At 41.4% G+C, this 23089-nt stretch overlaps 5 non-coding genes and 1 pseudogene across 5 annotated transcripts; all 6 read left to right on the top strand.

The window, feature by feature from the left end:
• Positions 1 to 700: 700 nt before the first annotated feature.
• On the top strand, positions 701 to 912 carry LOC130121306 (small nucleolar RNA U3). Its single transcript, XR_008811039.1, has one exon. It is a non-coding gene; the product is annotated as a small nucleolar RNA U3 (small nucleolar RNA).
• Positions 913 to 5213: 4301 nt separating this feature from the next.
• LOC130121323 (small nucleolar RNA U3) lies at positions 5214 to 5425 on the top strand. The gene has a single exon (XR_008811053.1). It is a non-coding gene; the product is annotated as a small nucleolar RNA U3 (small nucleolar RNA).
• An 8966-nt stretch (positions 5426 to 14391) lies between these two features.
• LOC130121314 (small nucleolar RNA U3) lies at positions 14392 to 14603 on the top strand. Its single transcript, XR_008811045.1, has one exon. It is a non-coding gene; the product is annotated as a small nucleolar RNA U3 (small nucleolar RNA).
• A 2334-nt stretch (positions 14604 to 16937) lies between these two features.
• LOC130121311 (small nucleolar RNA U3) lies at positions 16938 to 17156 on the top strand. The gene has a single exon (XR_008811044.1). It is a non-coding gene; the product is annotated as a small nucleolar RNA U3 (small nucleolar RNA).
• Positions 17157 to 18145: 989 nt separating this feature from the next.
• On the top strand, positions 18146 to 18322 carry LOC130121333 (small nucleolar RNA U3; annotated as a pseudogene).
• A 3588-nt stretch (positions 18323 to 21910) lies between these two features.
• On the top strand, positions 21911 to 22123 carry LOC130121307 (small nucleolar RNA U3). The gene has a single exon (XR_008811040.1). It is a non-coding gene; the product is annotated as a small nucleolar RNA U3 (small nucleolar RNA).
• The last annotated feature ends 966 nt before the right edge of the window (positions 22124 to 23089 follow it).

Here is a 23089-nt window from a genome sequence, read left to right as displayed (position 1 = left end):
ATCCAAAGATTTTATTCCGAGCAGCTCGGTACATTCCATCTGAAATGCAATTACTGTGGTTAGCTTGTCTATCGAAGTTATTCTCTGTTGCAGTGGTATTCTCTGTAGGATTTTCTCCCTTAGCAGGTAAGACCCTAACCCTATCCCAACCGAAACATCTAGAAAGAGCAATCCGTTAATTTTATCTGAAACTATCACTCCATGTTCAGAAATGCTACTGCGAAGAGGTAGTCCCTGTTGATGTGGTATTGTCTGTTGTATTGTTTGCCTGAGCAGACAAAACTCTTAGCCTAACTCATCCCTAACCGAAAGATGTAGAAAGAGCAATCTTAATTTTATCCAAACCTTTCAGTTGGAAAATCTCAGTACTTTCCATCAGAAATGACTTTGTCATGGATAGCTTGGCTACTGCTAAGAGTTATTCTCTGTTGTATTTTTTTGTGGGATTGTGTGACTGAGCAGATAAGTCCTAACCCAAACCTTACCTCAAGTGAAACTCTCCGTTCATTTTATGCAAAACTTGTACTCTGAAAAGCTCAGTACTTTCCATCAGAAATACCATTGCCGTGGTTAGCTTGGCTACTGCGACGAGTTGGTGTCTTGCTGTGGTATTCCCTGTAGGATTGTGTGCCAGAGCAGATGAAACCCTTGTCCCAATCCAACCGAAAGATGTAGAGCCATCCGTTACGTTTAGCCAAACCTAATCCTACTTTCGGGGATAAGTTCTTTAGTTTTTATCGTGAAATTTTTTTCTAAAGCGAGTCCCGCCATCCACGATGATGAGCTGGGGTGCTTCTTCCTGAGCGCTAAGCGGGTACAGAGAAGTTGTTTAATCACAAGCTCTGTGCTTTAGATGACGTTCAATGTTCCTTTTATGGGAGCATCAAGAGGAAGAAGCATGTTCTGAGTGTAAAAAGGAAAAAAAAGTGCAGAAATTCATCCATTTGATCTAAACCTTAGTCTTAACTCTTAAAACATTAAATTGCAATTGCAGAAAAGTTCAATTTGAAAAAAAACAAACAAACAAAAAACACTTGTATTGTTCCAAACCCCACCAACAACTTTTCAAGATTAAAACGGGATAAAGTAATCAAGATATAAGACGATGGGAGATCAGTTGTAACGAATAAACACCCAAATTGCCCCCAGACTTAACCAATCAAACTCTATCCATATCCTTAACCCTAATTCTGGGGGTATTTCTAGTCCAGCACTTGGGCATTGGCGGAGGTGCTCAGTTGCCATGTGTTGGCTCTGGCATTCAACCCTAACCATAAAGTTAACCTAGTATGTTCAGTGTGAAATGCCGGAGCCGTGGTTAGCTTGGCTACCGCGAAGAGTTGGTCTCTTGCTGTGGGGTTTTCTGTGGGATTTGCTGCCTGAGCAGGTAAAACCTCTACCCTAATACAAACCCTAACCCAAACGTGTTGAAAGAGCCGTCTGTTAATTTTATCCAAATTTTGCATACCGAGAAGCTCTGTACTTCCCATCAGAAATGCTATTGTTAGCTTGGCAACCTCCAAGACAGTCTCTGTTGCTATGGTATTATTTGTGGGATTTATTCTTAGCAGGAGCCAAGCTAACCACGGCAATGGTATTTCTGGTGGAAGATACTGAGTGTTTCGGAGCTTGTGGTTCGGATATAATTAGCGGCTGGCTCTTTGTACATCTTTTTGTAAGGATTGGGTTAGGTTTAGTATAAGGGTTTTATCTGCTTAGGCAGACAGTCTCTGTTGCTGTTGTATTTCTGCGGGATTGTCCGCCTGAACAGATAAAACCCTTACCATAAGTGAAACATGTAGAAAGAGGCGTCCATTAATGTTAACCAAAACTTTCACTCCGAGAAGCTTGGTACTTTCCATCAGAAATGCCATTGCGGTGGTTAGCTTGACTACTGCGAAGAGTTAGTCTCTGTTGCTGTGGTATTCTCTGTGCGATTGTCTGACTGAACAGGTAAAACCCTTACATCTAAGCGAAACATGTAAGAAGAGCTGTCCATTAATGTTTTCCAAAACTTTCACTCCGAGAAGCTTGGTACTTTCCATCAGGAATGCCATTGCCGTAGTTAGTTTGGCTACTACAAAGAGTTTTTCTCTGTTGCTGTGGTATTTTCTGTGCGATTGACTGCTTGAGCTGATAAAACCCTTACAATTAAGCGAAACATGTAGACAGAGCCGTCGATTAATTTTATCCAAAACTTACTCCAAGAAACTTGGTACTTTCCTTCAGAAATGCCATTGCCGTGGTCAGCTTGGCTACTGCGAAGAGTTGGACTTTGTTGCTGTGGTATTCTCTGTGTGATTGTTTGGCTGAGCTGATAAAACCCTTACAACTAAGCGAAAAATGTAGAAAGAGTCGTCCATTAATTTTATCTAAAACGTATACTCTGAGAGGTTTGGTACTTTCCATCAGAAATGGCATTGCCGTGGTTAGCTTGGCTACGACAGAGTCTGCTGCTGTTGTATTTCTGCAGGATTGTCCGACTGAACAGGTAAAACCCTTACCATAAGTGAAACATGTAGAAAGAGGCGTCCATTAATGTTAACCAAAACTTTCACTCCGAGAAGCTTGGTACTTTCCATCAGAAATGCCATTGCGGTGGTTAGCTTGACTACTGCGAAGAGTTGGTCTCTGTTGCTGTGGTATTCTCTGTGCGATTGTCTGACTGAACAGGTAAAACCCTTACAATTAAGCGAAACATGTAGACAGAGCCGTCGATTAATTTTATCCAAAACTTACTCCAAGAAACTTGGTACTTTCCTTCAGAAATGCCATTGCCGTGGTCAGCTTGGCTACTGCGAAGAGTTGGACTTTGTTGCTGTGGTATTCTCTGTGTGATTGTTTGGCTGAGCTGATAAAACCCTTACAACTAAGCGAAAAATGTAGAAAGAGTCGTCCATTAATTTTATCTAAAACGTATACTCTGAGAGGTTTGGTACTTTCCATCAGAAATGGCATTGCCGTGGTTAGCTTGGCTACGACAGAGTCTGCTGCTGTTGTATTTCTGCAGGATTGTCCGACTGAACAGGTAAAACCCCTACCATAAGTGAAACATGTAGAAAGAGCCGTCCATTAATGTTATCTAAAACTTTCACTCGGAGAAGCTTGGTACTTTCCATCAGTAATGCCATTGCCGTAGTTAGCTTGGCTACTACGAAGTTAGTCTCTGTTGCTGTGGTATTCTCTGTGCGATTGACTGCCTGAGCTGACAAAACCCTTACACTAAACGATATATGTAGAAAAGCCGTCCATTAATGTTATCCAAAACTTTCACTCCGATAAGCTTGGTACTTTCCATCAGAAATGCCATTGCTGTGGTTAGCTTGGCTATCACGAAGAGCTCGTCTCTGTTGCTGTGGTATCCTCTGTGCGATTGTCTGCCTGAGCTGATAAAACCCTTACCATAAGTGACACATGTAGAAAGAGCCGTCCAGTAATTTTATCCAAAACTTTCACTCCGAGAAGCTTGGTACTTTCCATCAGAAATGCCCTTGCCGTGGTTAGCTTGGCTACTGCGAAGAGTTATTCTCTGTTGCTGTTGTATTCTTCGTGCGATTGTCTACCTGAGCTGATAAAACCCTTACCCTAACTGAAAAATGTAGAAACAGCCTCCGTGAATTTTTTCCTGAAACTATCACCCAGAAGCTCGGTACTTGAGAAGAGCAGTGCCATTGCTGTTTTGCTTGGCTACGGCGAAGTTAGCCTCTGTTGCTGTGGGATTGTCTGCCTGAGCAGGTAAAACCCTTACGCTAACCAAATCGAGACATTGTTGTAAGAGCATATTTAAATAAGATCCAAAACTGTCACTCCGAGAAGCCTAGTACTTTCCATCAGAAATGCCATTGCCATGGTGAGCTTTGCTATTGTGAAGAGTTAGTCTCTGTTGCTGTGAGATTGTTTGCCTGAGCAGATAAAACCCTTACGCAAACCCTACCTCAACCAAAACATGAAGAAAGTCATCAGTTAATTTGATCCAAAATTGTGTCTACGAGAAAGTCGGTACTTTATTTCAAAATTGTCATTTCTGTGTTTAGCTTGGCTACCGCGAAGTGGTAGTCTCTGTCGCTGTGGGATTGTCTGTCTGAGCAGATAAAACACTTACCCTAACCCAACCGAAACATGTAGAGAGAACCATCCGTTTATTTTACCCAAAACTATCGCTGCGACAAGCTCGCTGCTCTCCATCAGAAATGCCATTGCTGTGGTTGGCTTGGCTACCATCAAGACTGTCTGTTGCTGTGGTATTTCTATGGGATTATCTGGCTGAGCAGATAAAACCCTTACTCTTAAGTGAAACATGTAGAAAGAGTCATCTGTTAATTTCATCCGGAACTATCACTCCGAGAAGCTCGGTACTTTCCATCAGAAATGACTTTGCTGTGGTTAGTTTGGCTACTATGAAGAGTTAGTCTCTGTTGCCGTGGTATTTTTTTGTGGGATTGTCTGCCTGAGCAGATGAAACCCTTAGCGTAACTCTACTCTAACCAAAAGATGTGTAACGACCCAATCCTTAATTTTATCCAAAGATTTTATTCCGAGCAGCTCGGTACATTCCATCTGAAATGCCATTACCGTGGTTAGCTTGTCTATCGAAGTTATTCTCTGTTGCATTGGTATTCTCTAAGATTTTCTGCCTTAGCAGGTAAAAGCCTAACCCTATCTCAACCGAAACATCTAGAAAGAGCAATCCGTTAATTTTATCTGAAACTATCACTCCATGTTCAGAAATGCTACTGCGAAGAGGTAGTCCCTGTTGATGTGGTATTGTTTGCCTGAGCAGACAACACTCTTAGCCTAACTCATCCCTAACGGAAAAATGTAGAAAGAGCAATCTGTTAATTTTATCCAAACATTTCAGTTGGAAAAGCTCAGTATTTTCCATCAGAAATGACTTTGTCATGGATAGCTTGGCTACTGCTAAGTTATTCTCTGTTGTGTTATTTTTTTGTGGGATTGTCTGACTGAGCAGATAAGCCCTAACCCAAACCTTATCTCAAGTGAAACATGTAGAAAGCTCTCCGTTAATTTTATGCAAAACTTTTACTCTGAAAAGCTCAGTACTTTCCATCAGAAATACCATTGCTGTGGTTAGCTTGGCTACTGCGACGAGTTGGTGTCTTGATGTGGTTTTCTCTGTAGGATTGTGTGCCAGAGCAGATGAAAGCCTTGCCCTAACCGAAAGATGTAGAGCCATCCGTTACGTTTAGCCAAACCTAATCCTACTTTCGGGGATAAGTTTTTTAGTTTTATCGTGAGAAATGTTTTTCTAAAGTGAGTCCCGCCACCCACGATGTTGAGCTGGCGTGCTTCTTCCTGAGCGCTAAGCGGGTACAGAGAAATGGTTTAATCACAAGCTCTGTGCTTTAGATGACGTTCAATGTTCCTTTCATGGGAGCATCAAGAGAGGGGGCATGTTCTGAGTGGTAAAAAGGAAAAAAAAGTGCAGAAATTCATCAATTTGATCTAACGCTAAACCTTAGTCTTAACTCTTAAAACATTAAATTGCAATTACAGAAAAGTTCAATTAAAAAAAACAACAAACAAAAAACACTTGTATTGTTCCAAACCCCACCAACAACTTTTCAAGTTTAAAACGGGATAAAGTAATCAAGATATAAAACGATGGGAGATCAGTTGTAATGAATAAACACCCAAATTGCCCTTAGACTTAACCAATCAAACTCTATCCATATCCCTAACCCTAATTCTGGGGGTATTTCTAGTCCAGCACTTGGGCATTGGCGGTGGTGCTCAGTTGACATGTGTTGGCTCTGGCATTCAACCCTAACCATAAAGTTAACCGAGTATTTTCAATCTGAAATGCCGTTGCCGTGGTTGGCTTGGCTACCGCGAAGAGTTGGTCTCTTGCTGTGGGGTTTACTGTGGGATTTGCTGCCTGAGCAGATAAAACCTTTAACCTAATACAAACCCTAACCCAACCCAAACGTGTTGAAAGAGCCATCTGTTAATTTTATCCAAATCTTGCATACCGAGAAGCTCTGTACTTTCCATCAGAAATGCTATTGTTAGCTTGGCAACCTCCAAGACAGTCTCTGTTGCTATGGTATTATTTGTGGGATTAATTCTTAGCAGGAGCCAAGCTAACCACGGCAATGGTATTTCTGGTGAAAGATACGGAGTGTTTCGGAGCTTGTGGTTCGGATATAATTAGCGGCTGGCTCTTACTACATCTTTTTGTTAGGTTTAGTATAAGGGTTTTATCTGTTTTAGGCAGACAGTCTCTGTTGCTGTTGTATTTCTGCGGGATTGTCCGCCTGAACAGATAAAACCCTTACAACTAAGCGGAACATGTAGAATTAGCCGTCCATTAATTTTATCCAAAACTTTTACTCCGAGAAGTTTGGTACTTTTCATCAGAAATGCCATTGCCGTAGTTAGCTTGGCTACTACGAAGAGTTAGTCTCTGTTGCTGTGGTATTCTCTGTGCGATTGTTTGCCTGAGCTGATAAAACCCTTACTCTAAGTGAAACATGTAGAAACAGCCTCCGTGAAATTTTTTTCCGAAACTGTCACTCAGAAAGTCAGTACTTGAGAAGAGCAGTGCCATTGCTGTGGTTAGCTTGGCTTACGACGAAGTTAGTCTCTGTTGCTGTGGGATTGTCTGCCTGAGCAGGTAAAACACTTACGCTAACCAAAACGAAACGTTGTAGAAAGAGCATACGTCAATAAGATCCAAAACTGTCACTCTGAGAAGCTGGGTACTTTACATCAGAAATGCCATTGCCGTGGTGAGCTTTGCTACTGCGAAGGGTTAGTCTCTGTTGTTGTGAGATTGTTTTCTTGAGTAGATAAAACCCTTGACCAAACCCTACCTCAACCAAAACATGAAGAAAGTCAGTTAGTTTGATCCAAAATTTCGAGTACGAGAAAGTCGGTACTTTATTTAAGAATTTTCATTGCTGTTTAGCTTGGCTACCGTGAAGTGTTAGTCTCTGTTGCTGTGCTATTTTGTGTGGGATTGTCTGCCTGAGCAGGTAAAACACTTAGACTAAACCAACCGAAACATGTAGAAAGAGCCATCCGTTTATTTCAGCCAAAACTATCGCTGCGAGAATCTTGCTACTCCATCAGAAATGCCGTTGGCTTGGCTACCACCAAGACTGTCTGTTGCTGTGGTATTTCTTTGGGATTATCTGGCTGAGCAGATAAAACCCTTACTCTTACGTGAAACATGTAGAAAGAGTCGTCTGTTAATTTCATCCGGAACTATCACTCCGAGAAGCTCGGTACTTTCCATCAGAAACGACTTTGTTGTGGTTAGTTTGGCTACTATGAAGAGTTGGTCTCTGTTACTGTGGTGTTTTCTTTGGGATTGTGTGGCTGAGCAGATAAAACCCTTACCCAAATCCTACCTCAAGCGAAACCTGTAGAAAGCGCTGTCCGTTAATTTTATGCAAAGCTTTTACTCTGAGAAAGCTCTCTACTTTCCATCAGAAATACCATTGCCGGGGGTGCTGGTGAGCAGTAACATGTGAGGACGTCTTTAGATTGAGCTCCTGATCAGGGCGAACTTTTCATTAATATTTTAACTTTTCAGATCAAACACAGATAAATTAGGTTTAACACACACGACACTTAAGCGCTAGCACACCGGACTCACAACCCTGTACTTGCATATCGATCATCTAGAAGACGCGATGGGCAAAAACAAATCCAGCAGTGACCAGGCCGCTAAAGCCTCGGGCTCTGGAGGAGGTACCAGGAGACAGGCCAGTACACCAGGAGCCGTGGAGGGGGCCGCAGGAGGACAACAACCCCGCAGCAGGACCGCTATCTGGTCCTTTGTGCAAGGAGGAACAGGAGGAGCACTGCCGGAGCCCTACAAAACGACCTTCAACAGGCCACTAATGTGCAGGTTTCTGCTCAAACAGTGAGAAACAGAATGCATGAGGATGGTATGAGGGCCCGACGTCCACAATTGGGGCCTGTGCTCACAGCCCAACACCGTGCAGCCCGATTGACCTTTGCCAGAGAACATCTTGGTTGGCAGATTCGCTATTGGCGCCCTGTGCTCTTCACAGATGAGAGCAGGTTCACACTGAACACATGTGACAGACGTGAGAGAGTCTGGAGACGCTGTGGAGAACGTTCTGCTGCCTGCAACATCCTCCAGCATGACCGGTTTGGCGGTGGGTCAGTGAAGGTCTGGGGAGGCATATCCTTGGAGGGCCGCACAGACCTCTACGTGCTAGCCAGAGGTACCATGACTGCCATTAGGTACCAGGATGAGATCCTTAGACCCATTGTCAGACCATATGCTGGTGCAGTGGGCCCTGGGTTCCTGCTCATGCATGACAATGCTCGCCCTCATGTGGCCAGAGTGTGTCAGCAGTTCCTGTATGTCGAGGGCATTGATGCTATGGACTGGCCTGCACGTTCCCCAGACCTGAATCCAATCGAGCACCTCTGGGACATCATGTCTCGTACCATCCGCCAACACGATGTCGCACCACAGACTGTCCAGGAGTTGACCGATGCCCTGATCCAGGTCTGGGAGGAGATCCCCCAGGAGACCATCCGTCGTCTCATCAGGAGCATGCCCAGACGTTGTAGAGAGAGCATACAGGCACGTGGAGGCCACACACACTACTGAGCCTCATTTTGAATCGTCTTGAAGAATTTCCACAGAAGTTGGATCAGCCTATGTTCTCATTTTCCACTTTGATTTTGAGTATGATTCTGAATCCAGACCTTAATGGGCTAATGATTTTGATTTCCATTGATCATTCTTAGGTTATTTTGCTCTAAACACATTCCTCTGTCAAATAAAGATTTTCAGCTGAAATATTTCATTCATCGAGGTCCATATTATGTTTTTAGGTGTTCCCTTTATTTTTTTGAGCAGTGTATTTGTGGCTAACTGGTATTGGCGGCTAATTGATATTAGCTGCCAAGTGCCAACAGCTAGCAGAAGTAACTAGCTAAGACACCAAGACAACAGGGTAATGTTATGGTTTAACTTTATCTATTTACTTTAACTTTTGTAATTTGAGACTCACAGATAATGTTACATTTTTCATTTAATAAGTGTCTCATACCTGCTGCCCATTTAAAAAAGCTATTTTTCTGTTTTATTATCGTGTGTGTGCATGTATGTGTATGGATGCTAATTATTATGAGACCCGTAACAGTGCTTTGGTGACGACTGCTAGGGCGACACCCAGGTCAGTGTCACTTACCTACAAAGGAACTGTATTATAACTGCTGTTATATGGGTGTAGATATATTTTTCTTTTTTTTTAATTTTTTAATTTTTTTTTTAATATGGGTGTTGATATATAGTTCTTAGGTATATAAATACTTTTTGGATTTAATATAATCTTAACAAGACCACTGTTCGCCCTGGTTGGGGTTTGTTAGAGGGTTTCTATATGGTTATTTGCCAGGTTATACTAGAAATGGGGGATGCGATCTCTAGGGAATTAGTAGATCAGCATGGGTTCTCAAGGCTCTGTTTTTGTTTTGTAGCTAGTAGGCAGGGACTTTTTCTTTTCTTTTCTCTTTTCATTTTTAGAAAAAATGTTTGACACTCAGAATACAGGTTATCTTCGTTTTTTGAGCTGGAATATAAAGGGAATTCACAATCCAGTAAAGCGTAGTAGGGTTTTTGTACATTTAAAATCTTTGAGAGCTGATGTCATGTTCTTACAGGAAACCCACCTTCGGTCAAGTGAACACACAAAACTAAAAAAAGCTTGGATAGGACAAATTTTCTGTTCCAGGAATGAGAACAGAACGCGGGGCACGGCCATCTTGATCAGGAAGGGTATCCCATTCGTTCCACAACTGACTATTTCTGACCCCAGGGGAAGGTATGTGATAGTGACGGGTAACCTGTATGGTACACTTGTGGCACTGGCAAATGTATATGGACCAAACTGGGATGACCCACTTTTTTTCTCTAGTTTCATAGCAGCCCTCCCAGACTTAAATAATTACCGATTAATATTGGGGGGAGATTTTAATTGTGTATTACAGATCAAACCCAAGACCTAATAGTAAAGTTTCGAAGGCAGGTGCTGTTATTCATTCATTTATGGAATCCTACTCTCTTTTTGATCCCTGGAGAAGAAACAACCCAACTACTAAACAATACTCCTTTTTTTCCCCAGTGCACCATTCTTACTCAAGGATTGATTTTTTTTCTCCTGGATAGTAGGGTCCTTCCTATGGTTAGGGGGAGCCAATATAATAGTATTATTTCGGATCATAGTCCTGTACATCTAGATATAGGTTTCATAGACTGCCCTAAACCCCAACGCACCTGGCAATTTGATCCTCTATTACTGTCCAGGGACTCCTTTAAAATTTTTCTCTCCCAGCAGATAGATATCTTTATGGAATTCAACCATACTCTGGATATGCCACTAACTATTGTTTGGGAGGCTCTCAAAGCCTACCTTAGAGGCCAAATAATCTCATACACAGCACATGAGAGAGAGAGAAACATAAACAACGTCTAACAGAACTGTCCCATAGTATAGCGGAAGTGGACCGTTCATATGCCGATTCCCCAACACCTGAACTTTATAAGAAAAAATTATTAAAAACAGAATTCGACAATCTCTCCATTAAACAAACAGAACAATTATTCTTTAAATCAAAACAGACATTTTATGAGTATGGAGAGAAAGCTGGAAAACTATTAGCCCATCAGGTTAGACAGTCCATAGCCGCTAACACTATTTCTGAAATTTGCACAGCAGCTGGGGTCAAGACTGCCGACCCTGACACCATCAATAACCAGTTTAAACAATTTTATATTACCCTTTATAGTTCAAAACTGCCCAGCGACTTGTTGCATATTTCAACTTTTTTAGACGGTCTGACTACACCAAAAATTGCCCTTGAAGACAGAGCACAGATAGACAGAGAGATATCAACAGAGGAAGTGATACAAGCAATTAAATCCATGCAGAGCAACAAAGCACCAGGTCCGGATGGTTTCACAATTGAAATGTATAAAGAATTTGCTACCAAGCTGGCACCAATACTTAACCTGATGTATCAGGAAATGTTTAACCAACAGAAATTGCCCCAAACTATGATGCAGGCAATCATATCAGTGTTACTTAGAAAAAGATCCCCTAATGTGTGGCTCCTACCGTCCTATAAGCTTGTTGAATTGCGACTACAAAATCCTTACAAAAAATCTTGGCCACCCGTATTGAAACTGTTGTCCCAACGGTTGTTAACCCTGATCAAACTGGTTTTATACCAGGCAGGCAGTCGTTCTATAACATGCGCCGCCTATTTAATGTACTATACACACCACATTCCGTAGAACAGACAGAAGTAGAGATTTCTTTAGATGCTGAGAAGGCATTTGACCGCATCGAATGGCAATATCTATTTGCTGTTCTAGAAAGGTTTGGCTTTGGTTTCACATTCCTAGCATGGGTTAAAATATTGTATTGCTCACCGACAGCCGCAGTGCGGACGAATAATATTATTTCTGATTATTTTTCACTCCATAGGGGCTGCAGACAGGGCTGCAGCCTCTCTCCTTACTTGTTCGATTTGGCAATTGAGCCACTCGCTATAGCTCTTAGGGCAGAGGATGGCATTAAAGGTATCTCAAGAGGTGGTAAATTGCATAAGGTATCACTTTATGCAGATGACCTGTTATATATATCCAACCCAATAGAATCTATATCAAGACTATTACTTACCCTGGATAACTTTGGTCGCCTGTCAGGTTATAAGATAAATTATTCAAAGAGCTTGCTTTTTCCGATTAACCACACTGATAGACTACTCTAGCTTTCCATTCAAACTTGAACATAATGTATTTACATATTTAGGAATCAGTCACTCATACAATGGGGAGGTTATATAACCATAACTTTAAAACACTAATAGAACAAACAAAAGATTTTAAAAAGTGGTCAACGCTACCAATTTCATTAGCGGGCCGCATTAATATAGTTAAAATGACAGTCTTACCCAGATTTCTCTATCTTTCAAATGATTCCCATATTCATACCTAAGACAACTTTTCAACAATTAGATAGATTAATTTCATCATTCATCTGGAACAATTCAAACCCCAGGATGAAGAAAATATACTTGGAGGTCCCTAAGGAGACAGGGGGATTAGGTTTGCCTAACTTTATTTGTTACTACTGGGCTGCGAACATTGTAAAACTTTTACATTGGGCATTTACATATGAGACTCAACAGGGTACAGATTGGGTTCACATGGAACTCTTATCCAATCCTTTACCGATACTCACCTCTCCACTACCACATAATCGTAACATACAAATAACAAACCCAGTGGTTAAAGCCTCACTTAGGATATGGCTCCAGTTTAGGAGGCATTTTGGATTAAAGCATGCTAGCGGTCTTTTTCCAGTAGCAAATAATCAATTCTTCTTGCCATCTGTGTTAGATAACACATTTCAACTTTGGCATAGAAATGGACAGGTGTTTTTCTGTGATCTATTTAAAGATGGAACATTCGCCTCATTTGAAACACTTACCAAAGACCATTACATACCCAGATCCCATTTTTTTAGATACCTTCAAATCCGTAGTTTTGCCAAGGAAGTGTTTCCCTCATTTCCGTATCTGCCAAACAGGAGCCAATTAGATGTTATTCTAGAGAAGGATCCCTTTGGGGAAAAAACGGGTCTCTATAATTTACACACTGATACAGGGATTGAAACAGATATCCTGGGACAAAACAAAAACTGCATGGGAGAGAGATTTGGGTGTAGAGCTTTCTGAAGAGGCATGGCGGGACAGCTTAACTCGTATTCATACGTCTTCATTGTGTATACGACATTGGTTAATTCAGTTTAAGGTGCTTCACCGTCTTCACTACTCGGGGGACAAGCTTGCCAGAATCTTTCCCACCACAGACCCTAGCTGTCCGAGGTGCAGTCATAGTCCAGCCTCGGTGGGACACATGTTCTGGGCATGCCCCTCCCTCAACAGTTATTGGGGACAGATATTTAATGTATTCTCACATATCTGTAAACAGACCATAAACCCCGATTTTCACACAGCCGTCTTTGGCATACCACCCCCTAACTGTAAGGTCACAACTTTGCAGGCAAATGCTCTAGCATTTGCCTCATTACTAGCACGCAGACTTATCCTATTTAACTGGAAGTCAAATAAAGCGCCATCATTTTTGCAGTGGTTGAGGGAGGTGCTGTCCTTTCTACTTTTAGAAAAGCTCCGATATAAAATATGTAAAACCCGCAAAAACTTTACTTTGACCTGGAGTCCTTTCATAGACTTTATTGAAGGGTTTCCCTTTTATTGAATGTACTTTTTATTTACCTGGTTGTAACGAAAATACTTATAGATATGTGTACAACTTTATATTTTCTTCAAAGATATGGTTATGTGGAATTGGAATAAGAAATCCCTGCGTAGTCCTTTTTTTTTTGAGCCTTGGGGGGGAGGGGGGATTACTGCATGTTTATTTTTGTTGTTGTTCGTGTGCTTTGTATACCTGTTCCAAAAAAACTTGAAAATTGGAAAATGAAGTTTATTTAAAAAAAAAAAAAAGAAAAAGAAATGACTTTGCTGTGGTTAGTTTGGCTACTATGAAGAGTTGGTCTCTGTTGCTGTGGGGTTTACTGTGGGATTTGCTGCCTGAGCAGGTAAAACCCTTACCGTAACTCTACTCTAACCAAAAGATGTGGAACGACCCAACCCTTAATTTTATCCAAAGATTTTATTCCGAGCAGCTCGGTACATTCCATCTGAAATGCCATTATCGTGGTTAGCTTGTCTATCGAAGTTATTCTCTGTTGCATTGGTATTCTCTAAGATTTTCTGCCTTAGCAGGTAAAAGCCTAACCCTATCTCAACCGAAACATCTAGAAAGAGCAATCCGTTAATTTTATCTGAAACTATCACTCATGTTCAGAAATGCTACTGCGAAGAGGTAGTCCCTGTTGATGTTGTATTGTTAGCCTGAGCAGACAACACACTTAGCCTAACTCATCCCTAAGCGAAAGATGTAGAAAGAGCAATCTTAATTTTATCCAAACCTTTCAGTTGGAAAAGCTCAGTATTTTCCATCAGAAATGACTTTGTCATGGATAGCTTGGCTACTGCTAAGTTATTCTCTGTTGTGTTATTTTTTTGTGGGATTGTCTGACTGAGCAGATAAGCCCTAACCTTATCTCAAGTGAAACATGTAGAAAGCTCTCTCCGTTAATTTTATGCAAAACTTGTACTCTGAAAAGCTCAGTACTTTCCATTAGAAATACCATTGCCGTGGTTAGCTTGGCTACTGCGACGAGTTGGTGTCTTGCTGTGGTATTCTCTGTAGGATTGTGTGCCAGAGCAGATGAAAGCCTTGCCCTAACCGAAAGATATAGAGCCATCCGTTACGTTTAGCCAAACCTAATCCTACTTTCGGGGATAAGTTCTTTAGTTTTATCGTGAGAAATGTTTTTCTAAAGTGAGTCCCGCCACCCACGATGTTGAGCTGGCGTGCTTCTTCCTGAGCGCTAAGCGGGTACACAGAAGTGGTTTAATCACAAGCTCTGTGCTTTAGATGACGTTCAATGTTCCTTTCATGGGAGCATCAAGAGAAGGGGCATGTTCTGAGTGGTAAAAAGGAAAAAAAGTGCAGAAATTCATCAATTTGATCTAAACCTTAGTCTTAACTCTTAAAAAATTAAATTGCAATTGCAGAAAAGTTCAATTTGAAAAAAAAGACAAACAAAAAACACTTGTATTGTTCCAAACCCCACCAACAACTTTTCAAGTTTAAAACAGGAAAAAGTAATCAAGATATAAGACGATGGGAGATCAGTTGTAACGAATAAACACCCAAATTGCCCTTAGACTTAACCAATCAAACTCTATCCATATCCCTAACCCTAATTCTGGGGGTATTTCTAGTCCAGCACTTGGGCATTGGCGGTGGTGCTCAGTTGACATGTGTTGGCTCTGGCATTCAACCCTAACCATAAAGTTAACCGAGTATTTTCAATCTGAAATGCCGTTGCTGTGGTTAGCTTGGCTACCGCGAAGAGTTGTTCTCTGTTGCTGTGGGGTTTACTGTGGGATTTGCTGCCTGAGCAGATAAAACCTTTACCCTAATACAAACCCTAACCCAACCCAAACGTGTTGAAAGAGCCACCTGTTAATTTTATCCAAATCTTGCATACCGAGAAGCTCTACTTCCCATCAGAAATGCTATTGTTAGCTTGGCAACCTCCAAGACAGTCTCTGTTGCTATGGTATTATTTGTGGGATTAATTCTTAGCAGGAGCCAAGCTAACCACGGCAATGGTATTTCTGGTGGAAGATACTGAGTGTTTCGGAGCTTGTGGTTCGGATATAATTAGCGGCTGGCTCTTTCTACATATTTTTGTAAGGGTTAGGTTTAGTATAAGGGTTTTATCGGCTTAGGCAGACAGTCTCTTGCTGTTGTATTTCTGCGGGATTGTCCGCCTGAACAGATAAAACCCTTACAACTAAGCGAAACATGTAGAAAGAGGCGTCCATTAATTTTATCCAAAACTTTTACTCCGAGAAGTTTGGTACTTTCCATCAAAAATGCCATTGCCGTGGTTAGCTTGGCTACCACGAAGAGTTGGTCTCTGTTGCTATTGTAATATCTGCGGGATTGTCCGCCTGAACAGATAAAATGCTTACTATAAATGAAACATTTAGAAAGAGCCGTCCATTAAGGTTATACAAAACTTTCACTCCGAGAAGCTTGGTAATTTCCATCAGTAATGCCATTGCTGTAGTTAGCTTGGCTACTACGAAGAGTTAGTCTCTGTTGCTGTGGTATTCTCTGTGCCATTGTCTGCCTGAGCTGATAAAACCCTTACTCTAAGTGAAACATGTAGAAACAGCCTCCGTGAAATTTTTTTTTCCGAAACTGTCACCCAGAAAGTCGGTACTTGAGAAGAGCAGTGCCATTGCTGTTTAGCTTGTCTACGACGAAGTTAGTCTCTGTTGCTGTGGGATTGTCTGCCTGAGCAGGTAAAACACTTAGGCTAACCAAAATGAAACATTGTAGAAAGAGCATACGTCAATAAGTTCCAAAACTGTCACTGCGAGAAGCTGGGTACTTTCCATCAGAAATGCCATTGCCGTGGTGAGCTTTGCTACTGCGAAGGGTTAGTCTCTGTTGCTGTGAGATTGTTTTCCTGAGCAGATAAAACCCTACCTCAACCAAAACATGACGAAAGTCAGTTAGTTTGATCCAAAATTTCGAGTACGAGAAAGTAGGTACTTTATTTCAGAATTTTCATTGCTGTTTAGCTTGGCTACCGTGAAGTGTTAGTCTCTGTTGCTGTGCTATTTTGTGTGGGATTGTCTGCCTGAGCGGGTAAAACACTTAAACCAACCGAAACATGTAGAAAGAGCCATCCGTTTATTTTAGCCAAAACTATCGCTGCGAGAAGCTTGCTACTCCATCAGAAATGCCATTGCCAAGGTTGGCTTGGCTACCACCAAGACTGTCTGTTGCTGTGGTATTTCTTTGGGATTATCTGGCTGAGCAGATAAAACCCTTGGGTGAAACATGTAGAAAGAGTCGTCTGTTAATTTCATCCGGAACTATCACTCCGAGAAGCTCGGTACTTTCCATCAGAAACGACTTTGTTGTGGTTAGTTTGGCTACTATGAAGAGTTGGTCTCTGTTACTGTGGTGTTTTCTTTGGGATTGTGTGGCTGAGCAGATAAAACCCTTAACCTAACCCAAATCCTACCTCAAGCGAAACTTGTAGAAAGCGCTGTCCGTTAATTTTATGCAAAGCCTTTACTCTGAGAAGCTCTCTACTTTCCATCAGAAATACCATTGTCGTGGTTAGCTTGGCTACTGCGACGAGTTGGTCTCTATTGCTGTGGTATTGTCTGCCAGAGCAGATAAAACTCTTACCCCAACCGTAACCAAAAGATATAGAGCAATCCGTTGAGTTTATCAAAACCTAATACTAATTTCAGAGAATTTCTTTAGTTTTTATCTTGAGAAATGTTTTTCTAAAGTGTGAGTCCCGCCACCCACCATGATGAGCCTGGGGTGCTTCTCCCTGACCGCGAAGCAGGTACAGAGAAGTGGTTTAATCACTCACTCTGTGCTTTTGGTGACCGTTCAGTGTTGCTTTTATGGAGTTATCAAGAGGAAGGAGCATGTTCTGTGTGGTAAAAAGGAGGTGCAAAAATGTAGAAATTCATCAATTTTATTTAAACCTACCCCTCAAACTTAGTCCAAACCCTAAAAACATGACAATTGTAGAAGTGCAATTCAATAAAAGAAACCCACTTGTATTGCTGCAAACCCCACCAACAACTTTTCAAGTTTAAAACGGGGTAAACTAATCAAGAGGGAAGACAATGGGGGATCAAGTGTAAAGAATAAACAACCTCCAAACAGATCCTATACCCAATCCATCAAACTCTCTCCAAATTCGTAACCCTAAACCCGGGTGTATCTGTAAGCCAGTATTTTGGCATTGTTGAGGCGCCTGGTTGACATGTGTTGGCTCTGGCATTCAATTCTAACCCTTACCTTTCACTCGGAGAAGCCTAGTATTTCCCGTCAAAAATGCCATTGCCATGGTTGGCGTGGCTAACATGAAGAGTTAATCTCTGTTGCTGTGGGATTTTTTGCCTGAGCAGGTAAAAACTTTACCTTAACACAAACCCTACCCTTACGTGTTGAAAGAGCCATATGTTGATTTTTATCCGAAGCTCTGTACTTTCCATCAGAAATGCCATTGCAATGGTTAGCTTGGCAACTGCCAAGACAGTCTCTGTTGCTATGGTGTTCTTTGTGGGATTAATTCTTAGCAGAAGTCAAGCTAACCACGGCAATGGTATTTGACGGAAAATACTGTCACGGAGCTTAAGGTTTGGATATAATTAACGGATGGCTTTCTGTAAGGGTTGGGATAGGTTTAGTATAAGAGTTTTATCTGCTCAGGCAGACTGCCTGTTGCTGTGGTATTGTCTGTGGAACTACTTTTGAGTAGGAAAAACCCTCGCTAACCCCACGCCAACCCTGGCCAAAAGATGTAGAAAGAGACAGCCATTAATTTTATCCAAAACTTTCATTTTGAGAAGCTCGGTACTTTCCATCAGAAATGCCATTTCCGTCAAATTATGCAAACCTAATCCTAACCAAAAGATTCAGAAGACTACACTTTCAGCGGTCATTTCTGTCGTTCTTGGTTTGAAAATTTTTTTAAGTGCGAGTCCGCCACCCACGATGATGAGCTGCGGTGCTTCTGCCTGAGCATGAAGCAGGTACAGAGAAGTCATTTGATTACAAGCTCTGTGCTTTTGAGGCAAAGAGCGTGCTCTGAGTGGTAAAAGAAAAAAATTGAGAAAGCCATCAATTACTTTTATTTTAAACGTAACCCTAAAAACATTAAACTGCAATAGCAGTGAACTTCAACCAAAAAAAAAAGAATCACTTATAATGCTCCAAACCCCACCAACAACTTTTCAAGTTTAAAACAGAATAAACGGTGGATAATCCCAAGTTGTGCTTTTGAGTCAAGATGCATCCTCTGATTGGTAAAATGGAGAAATCTATCAATTTTATTGAAACATAACTCTAAAAACAAACTGCCATAGCAAAGAACTAAATTTTTTTTTAAAAAAATCGTTTATAATGCTCCAAACCTCACCAGCAATTTTTCAAGTTTAACACGGGATAAACTAATGAAGATACAGGACAGTGGCAGATCAGTTGTAAAGAAGAAAAAACATCCAAATTGAACCCATCAATCTCCATAACTCTCATATTGGGGTATTGCTAAGCCAGCACATGGGCACTGTCTGCCTGAGCAGAAAAACTTGACCCTAAACTCAAACACTACGTCAACCAAAACATGTAGCAAGGACCATCCGTTGATTTTTTTATCCAAAACTTTTACTACGAGAAGCTTGGTTCTTTCCCTCAGGAATGCAATTGGCGTGGTTAGCTTGGCTACTGCGAAGAGTTAGTCTCTATTGCTGTGATATTCTCTGTGCGATTGTCTGCCTGAGCTGATAAAACTCTTACCATAAGTGAAACATGTAGAAAGAGCCGTCCATTAGTTTTATCCAAAACTTTCACTCCAAGAAGCTTGGTACTTGCCATCAGAAATGCAATTGCCGTGGTTAGCTTGGCTACTGCAAAGAGTTAGTCTACGTTGCTCTGGTATTCTCTGTGCGATTGACTGCCTGAGCTGATAAACCCCTTATACTAAGTGAAATATGTTGAAAGAGCCGTTCGGTAATTTTATTCAAAATTTTTACGAGTACCTCTACTTTACATCATAAATGCCATTGCCGTGGTTCGCTTGGTTACAATGAATAGTCTCTGTTGCTATGGTATTCTCTGTGCGATTATCTGCTTAAACAGGTAACACACTTACCCTAACCCAACGAAAACATGTAAGAAGAGCCATCCGTTAATTTTGTCAAACTTTCACTCCAAGATGCTCGGTTTTTCCTTCAAAAATGACATTGCCGTGGTTACCTTGGCTACCACAAAGAGTTAGTCGCTGTTGTATTTCTGAGGGATTGTCCGCCTAAACAGATAAAACCCTTACTCTAAGTGAAACATTTAGAAAGCACTCCGTTAATTTCATCCAACATTTTCAGTCCGAGAAGCTCGGTTCTTAACTTCAGAAATGCCATTGCCGTTGTTAGCTTCGCTACTGCGAAGAGTTAGTCTCTGTTGCTGTGGTATTCTCTGTGAGATTGTCTGCCTGAGCAGATAATGCCCTTACAACTAAGTGAAATATATAGAAAAAGCCGTCCAGCGATTTTATCCAAAACTTTTATTACGAGTAGCTTGGTACTTTCCATCAGAAATTCCATTTTCGTAGTTAGCTTGGCTACAATGAAGAGTTAGTCCCTGTTGCTGTTGTATTTCTGCGATTGTCTGCTTAAACAGGTAACACACTTACCCTAACCCAACCAAAACATGTAGAAAGAGCCGTCTGTTAATTTTATCCAAAACATTCACTCCAAGAAGCTCGATTCTTTGCTTCAGAAATTCCATTGCCGTGGTTAGCTTGGCTACCACGAAGAGTTGGTCTCTGTTGCTGTTGTATTTCTGAGGGATTGTCCGCCTAAACGGATAAAACCCTTAGACTAAGCGAAATATGTTAAAAAAAAAAAAGCCGGGCATTAATATTACCCAAATCTTTCCCTCCAAAAAGCTTGGTACTTTCCATCAGAAATGCCATTGCCCTGGTTAGCTTGGCTACCACGAATAGTTAGTCTCGGTTGTTGTTGTATTTCTGTGGGTTTGTCCGCCTGAACAGATAAAACCCTTACCGTAAGTGAAACATGTAGAAAGTGCCGTCCATTAATGTTATACAAAACTTTCACTTCGTGAAGCTTGGCACTTTCCATCAGGAATGCCATTGCTGCAGTTAGCTTGGCTACTACGAAGAGTCATTCTCTGTTGCTGTGGTGTTCTCTGTGCGATTGTTTGTCTGAGCTGATAAAACCCTTTCGCTTAGCGAAACATGTAGAAAGAGCGGTCCAGTAATTTTATCCAGATTTCACTCCGAGAAGCTTGGTACTTTCTTTCGGAAATGACTTTGCCATAGATAGCCTGGCTACTGCTAAGAATTATTCTTTGTTGTTGTATTTTTTTGTGGGATTGTCTGACTGAGCTGATAAAACCCTTACACTAAGCGAAATATGTAGAAAGAGCCGTTCAGCAATGCGACTACCTAACCCTATCACTCCATGTTCTATTGCTGTGGTATTGTTTGCCTGAGCAGATTAAAATCTTAGCCTAACTCATCCCTAATCGAAAAATGTAGAAAGAGCCCTCCATTAATTTTATCCAAAACTTTCACTCCAAGTAGCTCGGTTCTTTCTTTCAGAAATGACTTTGCCATTGATAGCCTGGCTATTGCTAAGAATTATTCGCTGTTGTGGTATTTTGTTTGTGGGATTGTCTGACTGAGCTGATAAAACCCTTACAACTAAGCGAAATATGGAGAAAGAGCTGTTCAGCAATGTTATCCAAAACTTTCACTCCGAGAAGCTTGGTACTTTTCATCAGAAATGCCATTGCCATAATGAGCTTGGCTACTGCGAAGAGTTAGTCTTTGTTGCTGTGGTAGTCTCTGTGCGATTGTCTGCCTCAGCTGATGAAACCCTTACCCTAAGTGAAACATGTGGAAACGGCCTCTGTCAATTTTTTGCCCAGAAAGTATCACTCAGCAGCTCGGTACTTGAGAAGAGCAGTGCCATTGCTGTGGTTAGCTTGTCTACGATGAAGTAATTCTCTGTTGCTGTGGGATTGTCTGCCTGAGCAGGTAAATCCCTTGCGCCAACCAAACCGAAACATTGTAGAAAGTGCATACGTTAATAAGATCGAAAAACTGTCACTCCGAGAAGCTTGGTACGTTCCATCAGAAATGTCATTGCCATGGTGAGCTTTGCTACTGCGAAGAGTTAGCCGCTGTTGCTGTGGTATTGTGTGTTGGATTGTTTGCCCGAGCAGATAAAAATCTTAGCCTAACTCATCCCTAACCGAAAGATATAGAAAGAGTACTCCATTAATTTTATCCAAAACTTTCACTCTAAGAAGCTTGGTTCTTTCTTTCAGAAATGACTTTGCCATAGATAGCCTGGCTACTGCTAAGAATTATTCTGTTGTATTTTTTTTGTGGGATTGTGTGACTGAGCAGATAAGTCCTAACCCAAACCTTACTTCAAGTGAAACATGTAGAAAGCGCTCTCCGTTCATTTTATGCAAAACTTTTACTTTGAAAAGCTCAGTACTTTCCATCAGAAATACCATTGCCGTGGTTATCTTGGCTGCTGCGATGAGGTTGGTGTCTTGCTGTGGTATTCTTTGTAGGATTGTGTGCCAGAGCAGATGAAGCCCTTGACCCAACCCTAACCGAAAGAGAGAGCCATCCGTTACATTTAGCCAAACCTAATCCTACTTTCGGGGATAAGTTCTTTAGTTTTTATCGTGAGAAATGTTTTTCTAAAGTGAGTCCCGCCACCCATGATGATGAGCTGGGGTGCTTCTTCCTGAGCGCTAAGCAGGTACAGAGAAGTTGTTTAATCACTAGCTCTGTGCTTTAGATGACGTTCAATGTTCCTTTTATGGGAGCATCAAGAGAAGGGGCATGTTCTGAGTGGTAAAAAGGAAAAAAGTGCAGAAATTGATCAATTTGATCTAACCCTAAACCTTACTCTTAACTTTTAAAACATTAAATTGCAATTGCAGAAAAGTTCAATTTGAAAAAACACAAAAAACACTTGTATTGTTCCAAACCCCACCAACAACTTTTCAAGTTTAAAACGGGATAAAATAATCAAGATATAAGACTGGGAGATCAGTTGTAACGAATAAACACCCAAATTGCCCCTAGACTTAACCAATCAAACTCTATCCATATCCCTAACCCTAATCCTGGGGGTATTTCTAATCCAGCACATGGGCATTGGCGGAGGTGCTCAGTTGACATGTGTTGGCTCTGGCATTCAACCCTAACCATAAAGTTAACCTAGTATGTTCAGTGTGGAAAAACCGGAGCTTGGCTACCGCGAAGAGTTGGTCTCTTGCTGTGGGGTTTTCTGTGGGAGTTGCTGCCTGAGCAGGTAAAACCTCTACTCTAATACAAACCCCAACCCAAACGTGTTGAAAGAGCCGTCCGTTAACTTTATCCAAATTTTGCATACCGAGAAGCTCTGTACTTACCATCGGAAATGCCACTGCAGTGATTAGCTTGGCAACCGCCAAGACAGTCTCTTTTGCTATGGTATTATTTGTGGGATAAATTGTTAGCAGGAGCCAAGCTAACCACGGCAATGGTATTTCTGGTGGAAGATACGGAGTGTTTCGGAGCTTGTGGTCCGGATATAATTAGCGGCTGGCTCTTTCTACATATTTTTGTAAGGGTTGGGATAGGTTTAGTATAAGGGTTTTATCTGCTTAGGTACACAGTCTTTGTTGCTGTTGTATTTCTGCGGGATTGTCCGCCTGAACAGATAAAACCCTTACCATAAGTGAAACATGTAGAAAGAGCCGTCCATTAATGTTATCTAAAACTTTCACTCCGAGAAGCTTGGTACTTTCCATCAGAAATGCCATTGCTGTGGTTAG

Source organism: Lampris incognitus, chromosome 11 (genome assembly GCF_029633865.1).
Source record: "Lampris incognitus isolate fLamInc1 chromosome 11, fLamInc1.hap2, whole genome shotgun sequence".
NCBI lineage: Eukaryota > Metazoa > Chordata > Actinopteri > Lampriformes > Lampridae > Lampris > Lampris incognitus.
The sequence above is the reverse complement of the archived record's forward strand: the minus strand, read 5'-3'. Positions and strand labels throughout refer to the sequence as shown.